The following is an 11,755-nucleotide window of genomic DNA, read 5'->3' on the forward strand; positions in this document are numbered from 1 at the left end:
CCAGCCTGGGTGACAGGGAGAGACTCTACCTCAAAAAAAAAAAAAAAGGAAATGCACAATAAACATTTGGTGAATGAATAAATGACTGAATAATAAAAGCTGAACTTAAATGAATATTAATTATCAGCCATGTTAAAAACTCTACATACTTGCTTTTATTATCTTATCTTCATTTCATCTTTTTAAGTTTTGAGAGGAGGAACTTGAAACTCAGAAAGGCTAACACCTGTCAACTGAAAATGATGATGTTTATAAATTTGGAAAGGAGAGTTTTATTTTTCATAAAGAGTTGCAGCTTGTGGGGTAGCCATTCTGATAGATTGGGAAGCATAGTCTCCAGCCAGAAGCCGGAAACAGACACTTTGAGGGAGGGGCAAAAGGAACAGGAATTTATTCTGAATGGGGTGGTCAAATATACATATTTAATAAACTATAGGATGGGTCATGAATATGTATGAGAGAAACCTGTACATGCGCAATTGATCTTTATCCCTCCCTGTGGGACCCATGTACAAAAAATGGAGGTGTTAGCATTATCTGAGGTAGGAGTTTTTGGCCCTGTTACCTCAAAAGGTGAAGCAGAGCACAGGAAAACCCTTACTGTGCATTGTCCATAGACTGGCCAGAGCCACTCCATGGTAAGTGATATTTTTTTTTTGAGATGGAGTTTCAGTCTTATCACCCAGGCTGGTGTTCAATGGCGCAATCTCAGCTCACTGCAACCTCTGCCTACCGGGAGCAATTCTTCTGCCTCAGCCTCCTGAGTAGCTGGGACTACAGGTGCCTACCACCATGCCTGGTTAATTTTTGTATTTTTAGTAGAGTTAGGGTTTCACCATGTTGGCCAGGCTTGTCTTGAACTCCTGACCTCAGGTGATCCACTCACCTTGTCCTGCCAAAGTGCCGGGATGACAGGTGTGAGCCACCATGCCTGGCCCATGGTAAATGATCTCTTATCAGGTGAAAAAGGAGGAGCAGCAGCAGGTGGTTGGTTGATATCAATCAATAGTGGAGTCCTTTGAAAGGGCTGATTTCTGTTCAGCCTTTAGGGAGAAAGCCTAACTGTGGTTACCCAGGGTGGGGGTACAATGAGTGATAGCTGATCTCTTATCCCATCATGGCTAAGAACTCAGTTTTCAAGTTTACTCTGCAGTCCCCTTGGCCAAAGTATGGTCAGTTCAGTCAGTTGTGGTGCTTGGAATTTTATTTTGTATTTACACACCTTTTCCAAAGACAAAGCTAGGAAGGACAGAACTGGAATTCTGTTTTGTTTTGTTTTTTTTTTCAGATGGAGTCTCACTCTGTTGCAGGCTGGAGTGCAGTGGCACAATCTTGGCTTATTGCAACCTCCGCTTCCTGGGTTCAAGCGATTCTCCTGCCTCAGCCTCTGGAGTAGCTTGGACTACAGGCCCGGCTTATTTTGTATTTTTAGTAGATATAGGGCTTCACCATGTGGTTCAGGCTGGTCTCGAACACCTGACTTTGTGATCCACCTGCCTTGCCCTCCCAAAGTGCTGGGATTACAGGTGTAAACCACCGTGCCTGGCCCAGAGCTAGAATTTGAACTTACATCTGGCTGATCCCAAAGTTCATTAAAATGCTTAGTCAAAATGCTGAACTACCCACTTGAAATTCAACACAATGTAGGTAGGGAGGTCTTTGGGTAAAATAGAGAAAAACCGTATAGAATTTACTTTTTAAGATGTGTCTTAAAACATGTCTGGGCTGGGTGTGGTGGATCATACCTGTAATCCCTGCACTTTGGGAGGCTGAGGTGGGCAGACTGCTTGAGCTCAGGAATTCAAGTCCAGCCTGGGAAAGATAGCAAATTCCCATCTCTACAAAAAGTAGAAATAATTATCCAGGTGTGGTGGCATGCAACTGTAGTCACAGCTACCTGGGGAAGCTTGAGGCAGGAGAATCCCTTGAGCCCAGGAAGTTGAGGCCACAGTGAGCCTTCTTGTTCATGCCACTTCACTCCGGCCTGGGTGACAAAGACCCTGTCTCAAAAAAGAAAAAAAAAAGGCATGTCTGGGTGTTGCCAGGCAGATAAGAGGCACTGTTTTCAGATAGAGGAAAGAGCATGAGCCAAGCCATGGAGGTTGGAAAAAACAATGTGCATTCAGAAAACTTAGAAATTTTAGTAGGCCTAGAAGAGAAGGAATCTTAAAGCAAGTTGCAGCAGTAGACCAGATGGGTAATTTGGGTCCAAAATATGAAGAGTTCTTTTTTTTTTAATTTTTATTTATTTTTATTTTTTTATTTTATACATCAAAACCACAATCAGAAGAAATTATGAAGAGTTCTATATGCCAGTTGTAAACCAAACATAAAATTCTAAGTCCCCAGCCAACTAAATGGACCACTCCTCTCGGCCAAGGGCATTCCAAAGTTAACCTGAAAAAACAGTTCAGGACATGCCTTACGATATGCTCTTCCCTCTGGAATTCAGGGACAACTGACTAGCATTAACATTAAAACAGATCTTACGACTGACCAAACAGACTCTCTGTAGCAATAAGACACCAAATTCCAACCTGACTCTAGTATAGCATCACATGACTGATAGGAAGCCCTAAAAGAATTGAAGCATTTAGGCCAGGCGAGGTGGCTCACGCCTGTAATCCCAGCACTTTGGGAGGCTGTGGCAGGTGGATCACGAGGTCAGGAGTTTGAAAGCCTGACCAACATGGTGAAACCCCGTCTCTACTAAAAATACAAAAAGTAGCCAGGAGCAGTAGTGCACGCCTGTAGTCCCAGCTACTCAGGAGGCTGAGGCGGAAGAATCACTTGAACCTGGGAGGCGGAGGTTGCAGTGAGCCGAGATCATGCCACTGCACTCCAGCCTGGGTGACAGAGCGAGACTTTGTCTCAAACAAACAAACAAACAAACAAACAAAAAACAAGAAACTGAAGTATTTTATCCTAAAATATATCTTTGACATATTTTGAAATAGTCCTATAAAGCTGTCTCTTGTGGGGAAAGTCTACATTCTGTAGAGCATCCGCTTCCCTTTCCAGGTCTTTTCTCTGATCTGGGAGAGATTATCTAAGAGTCTGGCACGTTTAAACGTCTGATAAGGGGCTGGGCACAGTGGCTAATGCCTGTAATCCCAGCACTTTGGAAGGCTGAGGCGGGCGGATCACAAGGTCAGGAGTTTGAGACCACTCTGGCCAACATAATGAAACCCCATTGTAGAGAAAATACAAAAAAATTAGCTGGTGTGGTGGTGTGTGCCTGTAATCCCAGCTACTTGGGAGGCTAAGGCAGGAGAATTGCATGAACCCAGGAGACAGAGGTTGCAGTGAGCTGAGATTGCGCCATTGCGCTCCAGCCTGGGTGACAGTGCGAGACGCCATCTCAAAAAAAAAAGTCTGATAAGAAACATTTACAATCTGTTCTCTCGGAAGACTGCTACCTGGAAGCTTCATCTGAGTAATAAGGACCTTGGTCTCAGCAACCATTTATTAACCTAGACATTCCCTTCTATTGATTCCAGGTTTTTAGATAATAACTTTTTCAACCAATTGCCAATTAGAACATCTTTGAATCCCCTTATGACCTGGAAGCTCCCTCCTTCCCCACCCTTCGAGCTGACCCACCTTTCTAGACCAAACCAATGTACATAGTGAAAGGAAAATATCTTGGGCCCCCAAAATCACTAAAAAAACTCAAGGCGGAAACTGCTTAGGGCTTCGGCTTGGAATAAACCTCTTCAAATACTTTACAAGGTTTGACTGTTTTCCTCAACACAGAGATCATCAAACCAAGACTTGTAGGCCAAATTTGCCCCACTTCCATTTCTGTGGAGTCTTTGTAGAGAATTGTTTTTACATCTTTAGGGAATTGTTGGGGAAAAAAAGAATATGCGACAAAGACCATAGGTGGCTAGCAAACCCTAAAACATTTAGTATCTGGTGCTTTACAACGACGTCTTCCACCCACTGCAGTGTGCCAGGAGTTTAGGCTTTATTTTGTAAACGCTTTATCTTGTAAGGGGCTGTTGTTTCCAGGTATTCAGGTAGGGAAAGGATGTCTACCTGCAAGAGAAAAGGAAAGGGAAAGGATATGGCAAGCCTGAATTTTGTCTTGTTCCTTTGGGTAACTTCAAAGAAGTGGGAGTTGTTTTGGAGTGGGTGAATGTGTAGATGATTCTGGTGTAGATATCTAGCAGGCTGTGACAGGTGTAGCCAAGGTGGGGAGGTAAGATTGTTCAGGGTGTGGGAAAAGTTCTGGTTGTTGTCCTGTCTGCTTTTTGTTTTTCTCAATTCTCACTAAATTGTTCTTAACAATTGAGGTTTCCAAAGATGAGACCTTGAGGAAAGCTAGAGATCAGGAAGGGATGATCGGGCATCATGATATTATGGATTAAAGAGAACATATTCTCTTTTTCAAATAAGTTACTCATAAACTTTTGGAATTATGTTCTGGTGTAGTCATAGAGAAGATACCAGTGTTCACAAAGTATTTATTAGGCCAGGTGCGGTGGCTCACGCCTGTAAGCCCAGCACTTAGGGAGGCCGGGGCAGGTGGATCACCTGAGATTGGGAGGTGGAGACCAGCCTGATCAACATGGTGAAACCCCATCTCTACTAAAAATACAAAAATTAGCTGGGTGTGGTGGCAGTCGCCTGTAATCCCAGCTGCTCGGGAAGCTGAGGCAGGAGAATTGCTTGACCCCGGGAGGTGGATGTGGTGGCTCACACCTGAAATCCCAGCACTTAGGGAGGCCAAGGCAGGCGGATCATCTGAGGTTGGGAGTTTGAGACCAACCTGGTCAATATGGCGAAACCCCGTCTCCACCAAAAAATACAAAAATTAGATGGGCATGGTAGTGCACACCTGTAGTTCCAGCTGCTCGGGAGGCTGAGGCAGTAGAATTGCTTGAACCCAGGAGGTGGAGGTTGCAGAGAGCCAAGATCATGCCTCTGCACTCCAGCCTGGGCAACAGAGCAAGATTCTGTCTAAAAAAAAAAAAAGTATTAATGCTGACTGAAAAAAAATTACACAATTTAAAATGGGAATTTTTTTTAAAAAACACTCTTTTGAACACATCCTGAGGGTTATAGTGCTTTGTAAAGTTTGTGTATACAATTAACATGTTAAACCACTCATCACTTAGCCAACAAAATGGTAGCTTTTTCACTAAAGGGAAAGAAAAACTCCACACTAGAAAAATATGTTATACAGGCCGGGTGCGGTGGCTCACGCCTATAATCCAAGAACTCTGGGAGGCTGAGGCAGGCAGATCACCTGAGGTGGGGAGTTTGAGACCAGCTTGACCAACATGGTGAAACCTCGTCTTTACTAAAAATACAAAAATTAGACAAGCATGGTGGTGAGTGCCTTTAGTCCCAGCTACTTGGGAGGCTGAGGCAGGAGAATCGCTTGAACCCAGGAGGCGGAGGTTGCATTGAGATCACGCCACTGCACTCCAGCCTGGGCGACAGAGCGAGACTCCATCTCAAAAAAAAAAAAAAGAAAAGAAAAGAAAGAAAAATACATTATACAGCCAACTTCCTTAAGGTAATGACAAGGGCATATTGCCCCAAGATAGAAGGGAAAATCGCTAAAAACTTCTTTCTCAGCCCTCTAAGACTTTACAGAAATGATTGCCTTTTAATTCATTTGTGGATATGTTCTGGATACATTTTAGATAAAAAGGTCTATTCTTTGGCGTTGTCAAAAAAAACAAAATTGCAACAAATTTAAAGATCATAATTGGCTTTAATTTGTGATTCTACAATCACTTTTCATTATATAAAGTGAAATTAGTGTTCTGATGGGCTGAGCAGAGGAGGTTGCTTTATAAACAGAACCTGGCTGAGGAAAACAGATACAGAGAACAAAATACAGATCTGTAGTTTGAAAGTTACTTTCCCTGTAAACATTAAAGCAGAGGGGACTTCCTTATCATGCTGGTTAAAACTGGCCTGTTTGGGGATTTGGCTATTCTCTCTCTCTCTCCCCTGATTTCTTGGAAGGTCAGATAAACAACTTAGTTTTGGCTTGGTGGTATGGAACTTCCACATGAGTGACTTTATTTTGGTTTGGTCTGTTGGTCCAAGTGCAGAAGTTCAGTCCAAACCAAAGGCCTCATATAAATTTTATTCTATTTTCATTTTTATTTATTTATTTTAAGACAAGTTCTCTCTGTGTCACCCAGGCTAAAGTGCAGTGGCACAATCGGAGATCACTGCAGCCTCAACCTCCTGGGCTCAAGTGATCCTCTACCTCAGCCTCCTAGTGCAGCTGGGACTACAGGCACCTGTCACCATGCCTGCACAATATTTTTATTTTTTGTAGAAATGGGGTCTCACTGTGTTGCCCAGGCTGGTTTCGAATTCCTTGACTCAAGCAATCTTTTTTTTTTCTTTTTTCTTCTTTTCTTTCTTTTTCTTCTTCTTTTTTCTTTTTCTTTTCTTTTTTTTTTAAGATGATCCTTCTAACATGCTGCTGGATCAAGCAATCGTTTTACCTCGGCCTCCCAAAGTGCTAGGATTGCAGGCGTGAGCCACTGCACTGGCATATACATTTTATTTAACAGCATTTTAAGAGTAATGTTTCTTAAAAAATTTTCTTCCTCATTTCTCCTTAGCCATTTGATTCTAAATACCATTTACTTGATAGGTAAGTGGCTTTTTTCTGTAGTTGGCAGATATTGCTAAAAATATTGTAACCACCCAAGGGGTTCACCTTGTCCGCTGCCTACACAGAGACAATTCATCAAGACAGGGGAATTGCAATAGAGAAAGAGTAATTCACACAGAACTGGCCGTGTGGGAGACCAGAGTTTTATTATTACTCAAATCAGTCTCCCAGAGCAGTAGGGGAGCAGAGTTTTTATGGATAACTTGGTGGGTAGGGGGAAGCCAGTGAGCCAGGAGTACTGACTGGTCAGAGATGAAATCATAAGGAGTCTAAGTTGTCTTCTCGCACTAAGTCAGTCAGGGTGGGGGCCACAAGATCAGCTGAGCCAGTGTATCAATCTGGGTGGGGTTAGCTGCTCCATCAAGTGCAGGGTCTGCAAAATATCTCCAGCACTGATCTTGGGAGTAGTTTAGGGAGGGTCAGAATCTTGTAGCCTCAGCTGCATGACTCCTAAACCATAATTTCTAATCTTGTGGCTAATGTTAGTCCTACAAAGGCAATCTAGTCCCCAGGCAAAAAGGACATCTGCTTTGGGAAACGGTTGCTGTCATCTTTTTTTTTTTTTTTGAGGTACAGTCTCGCTCTGTCACTCAGGCTGGACTGCAGTGGTGCGATCTTGGCTGACTGCAACCTCTGCGTCCCGCGTTCAGGTGAGTCTCCTGCCTCAGCCTCCCAAGCAGCTGGGATTACAGGTGTGCACCATCATGTCTGGCTAATTTTTAAATTTTTAGTACAGACAGGATTTCTCCATGTTGGCCAGGCTCATCTTGAACTACTGACCTCAAATAATCTGCCTGCCTCGGGCTCCCAACGTGCTGGGATTACAGACGTGAGCCACTGAGCCTGGCCGAGATTCTTTACAGATGAAAATTTGTCACTTGAAATTGGGAGTTCAAGACCAGCCTGACCAACATGGAGAAACCCCGTCTCTATTATAAACAAAATTAGCAGGGCATGGTGGCACATGCCTGTAATCCCAGCTACTCAGGAGGCTGAGGATAATGAATTACTTAGACCTGGGAGAGGGAGGTGCGGTGAGCTGAGATTTCACCATTGCATTCCAGTCTGGGCAACAAAAGCAAAACTCCATCTCAAAAAAAGAACATCTATTAACATAGCTAGATATTTTTCTTCCAAACCCTCCTAATTAACTGAATAGGAAATTTGTGTCATCTATTGTCTCTAAGGGCAGCCACTACTATAAGATTTCAAAAGAAATTTGGTCTCCATAGTCTTTATCTTAACCTGAACATTCCCTTTCTATGAATCCCAGGTCTTTAGATAAACTCAACCAATTGTCAACCAGAAAATCATCTATAGCCTGGAAGCCCTTGCTTTGAGTTGTCCCACCTTTCTGGACCAAACCAATTTATTTATTTATTTATTTATTTATTTATTTATTTGAGATGGAGTCTCTGTCACCCAGACTGGAGTGCAGTGGGGCGATCTTGGCTTGCTGCCACCTCCACCTCTGGATTCAAGTGATTCTCCGGCCTCAGCCTCCCAAGTAGCTGGGACCACAGTCATGCACCACCACGCTTGGCTAATTTTTGTATTTTTAGAAAAGAAGAGTTTTCACCATGTTGTCCAGGCTGGTCTTGAACTCCTGACCTCTGGTGATCCACCTGCCTCAACCTCCCAAAGTGCTGGGATTACAGGCATGAGCCACTGCACCTGTCAAGAGTAAATCTTATAGAACTATATAATCAATTCAAAAAGTTTTCACCAACGCTCTGAAATAATCACTTTAATCACTTTCGGGGTCTGATTTAAAATCTTGAAGGAGGCATATTTCTTGGTCCCATTCTCAATTTAGGTGTGTATTTGAGGAGGTATAGGGTGAGTGTAGGTTCGGTTACACTGATGTTTTAAAATTATTGTATAGTCATTAGCCATTATGTCTGGATAAAATGTTGTTTCTTGGGATCAGGAACACAATGAACTTAATTGCCTTAGAATGGACACATTATTTCAATGTGTCTGTATTTATTGGACCACCCTGTTTTATATTGTCTAAATTTTCTAATATCCTCACCCTGAGACACTTCAGTCTCCCATTGTTATTATTATTACTATTATTTTTCTTTGAGAGAGAGTCTCGCTCTGTTGCCCAGGCTGGAGTGCAGTGGGCATGATCTTGGCTCACTGCAACCTGTGCCTCCCAGGTTCAAGGGATTCTACTGCCTCAGCCTCCTGAGTAATTGAGATTACAGACGCCCACCACCACGCCCGGCTAATTTTTGTGTTAGTAGAGATAGGGTTTCACCATGTTGGTCAGGCTGGTCTTGAACTCCTGACCTCAAGTGATCTGCCCGCCTCGGCCTCCCAAAGTGCTGGGACTATAGGCTGAGCCACCGTGCCTGGCTCTCATTTATTATTATTATTATTATTATTTCAAGATGGAGTTTTGCTCTTGGCGCCCAGGCTGGAGTACAACGGCATGATCTTGGCTCACTGCAACCTCTGCCTCCCAAGTTCCAGCGATTCTCCTGCCTCAGTGTCCCGATTAGCTGGGATTACAGGTGCCCACCACCACACCCAGCTAATTTTCTGTATTTTTGGTGGAGACGGGGTTTTACCATGTTGACCAGGCTGGTCTCGAACGCCTCAGGTCAGGTGTACCACCGGCCTCAGCCTCCCAAAGTGCTAGGATTACAGGCGTGATCCACAATGCCCAGTCTCTCTCTCTCTCTCTCTCTTTTTTTTTGAGATGAGTTTTGCTCTGCGGCTCAGACTGGAGTGCAGTAGTGTGACCTCAGCTCACTGCAACCTCTGACTCCTGGGTTCAAGTACTTCTCTGGCCTCAGCCTCCTGAGTAGGTGGGACTACAGACATGTGCCACCAGGCCTGGCTAATATTTTGTATTTTTAGTAGAGACAGGGTTTCATCGTGTTAGTCAGGATGGTCTCAATCTCCTGAACTTGTGATCGGTCTACCCTGGCCTCCCAAAGTGCTGGGATTACTGGCATGAGCCACCGCGCCTGGCCCAGTCCCTCATTTTAATTGTGTTTTTTTCGGCTGTGTTTAGAGTTTGTCGTCTTCTCCTCCATTCTCTTCCCTCAACCTTGCGAACCACCTCCATGAACATTAATTTAAATAAAATGATTGCCACAATTGTCCTCATGCTCTTGCTAGTCTCTACATAGTGAAATTATATTGAGTCGTAGCAAAAGACAATTTGATTTTCCAATCTGTTTTAAATTAAAAGAAAACATAATTCAAGCTAACAGGCTAATTATTTGCAGAGATATGGTAAGAAATAAAGGAAGATGAGTAATACAAATGATAATGAAGGTAAGCCATTCAGTTTATAGGGATTTTACATGCTTAGGAAAATTCCTCTCCCAGTCAACAAATGACAAAACATAAACTCACAAGCTATGTATTAGGTTGGTGCAAAAGTAATTAATAAATGATATTAATAAATGGGCATATTGTTAAAAAATAATAAGAAAGTGCCAGGATTTGAAAAGCCAAGTGCAATTATGCAAGCCAATTTTTTAAGTAATGCAATTTATGCCAGAATTCCTTGTTTTTCTATTAAAATGAATACTGAGAGGACTTTTGTTTAATTGTACAGCAGATGTGGGTGCAATGCAAGTTCAAGACAAGTTTCTTGGTTGGTTTGTGCGGACTTGGGTTAGCTGCTTGGTGGTCAATATGGCTTTGTATTCATATAATCCCATGGGGTTTCTCAGTGAAGACCTTGACCTTGTTCTTCTGTCGGATTTAAATAATAAGAATGATGCTGGTTGGGTACAGTGGCTCACCCCTGTAATCCCAGCACTTTGGGAGGCCCAGGCGGGTGGATCACTGAGGTCAGGAGTTCGAGACCAGCCTGGACAACATGGTGAAACCCCATCTCTACTAAAAATTAAAAAAATTAACCGGGTGTGGTGGCATGTGCCTGTAATCCCAGCTACTTGGGAGGTTGGGAGGCTGAGGCAGGAGAATCACTTAAACTCAGGAGGTAGAGGTTGCAGTGAGCCGAGACTGTGCCATTGCACTCCAGCCTGGGCGACAGAACAAGATTCCGTCTCAAAACAAACCAGAATGATGCTAAAAAATTATGTCCTCGGCCGGGCACGGTGGCTCACGCCTGTAATCTCAGCACTTTGGGAGGCCGAGTTGGGCAGATTGCCTGAGCTCAGGAATTCGAGACCAGCCTGGGCAACACAGTGAAACTAGGTCTCTACTAAAAATATTAAAAATTAGCTGGGCGTGGCAGCGTGCACCTGTAGTCCCAGCTACTAGGGAGGCTGAGCCAGGAGAATTGCTTGAACCCGGGAGGCAGAGGTTGCAGTGAGCCGAGATCATGAAACTTCATTCCAGCCTGGGCAACAGAGAGAGACTCTGTCTTGAAAAAAGAAAAAAAAATTATGTCCTCTTGCCAGGTTAGGAATTACAAGGTTTCTAGGCCCTTCTTTACCTCCTTTGGATTCCTGGCAGGAACTCAAGAGAGAGAGCAGGTAAACAGATTCCAATCTCAAGCAGCAGGGCATTAGAAAAATATTGGTCCCCTAGTGAGCCCTTGCACCCTTAGAAAAGTATGGCTTGAAACAGGGTTTCTCTGATCTTTTACAAGCCTATTTCCTCAAGCATGTGAATTCTGGTAGGGTGTTCAAAATATTCTTAAAAAATTATTCTGACAGTGTGCAAGTGATGGGCCTAAATTTAAAAACAATTATGGGACACTTCTTAAAATGGTAAGGAAGACTTTGTTCATGACTATTGCAATAGGCGTCAAGACTATTGCAATATAGCCTAGCATGGTGGCTCACGTCTGTAATCCCAGCACTTTGGGAGGCAGAGGCAGGAAGACTGCTTGAGCCCAGAGGTTCAAGACCAGCCTGGGCAACACAGGGAGACCTAGTCTCCACAAAAAATAAAAATAAATTAGCCAGGAGTGGTGATGCATGGCATGGAGACCCAGCTACTCTGGAGGCTGAGGTGGGCAGATCTCTTGGGCCCAGGAGTTTGAGGCTGCAGTGAGCCATGACTGCGCTACTGCACTCCAGCCTGGTGACAGAGCGATACCCTTCCTTGAAAATCAAAGTTATCACAATAGGGGTGAGTGATGGTTCTCAACTCTGAACACAGCAG

This window comes from Aotus nancymaae, unplaced genomic scaffold (assembly GCF_030222135.1).
Source record: "Aotus nancymaae isolate 86718 unplaced genomic scaffold, 86718_ANA_hifiasm-v0.15.2.pri h1tg000058l, whole genome shotgun sequence".
NCBI lineage: Eukaryota > Metazoa > Chordata > Mammalia > Primates > Aotidae > Aotus > Aotus nancymaae.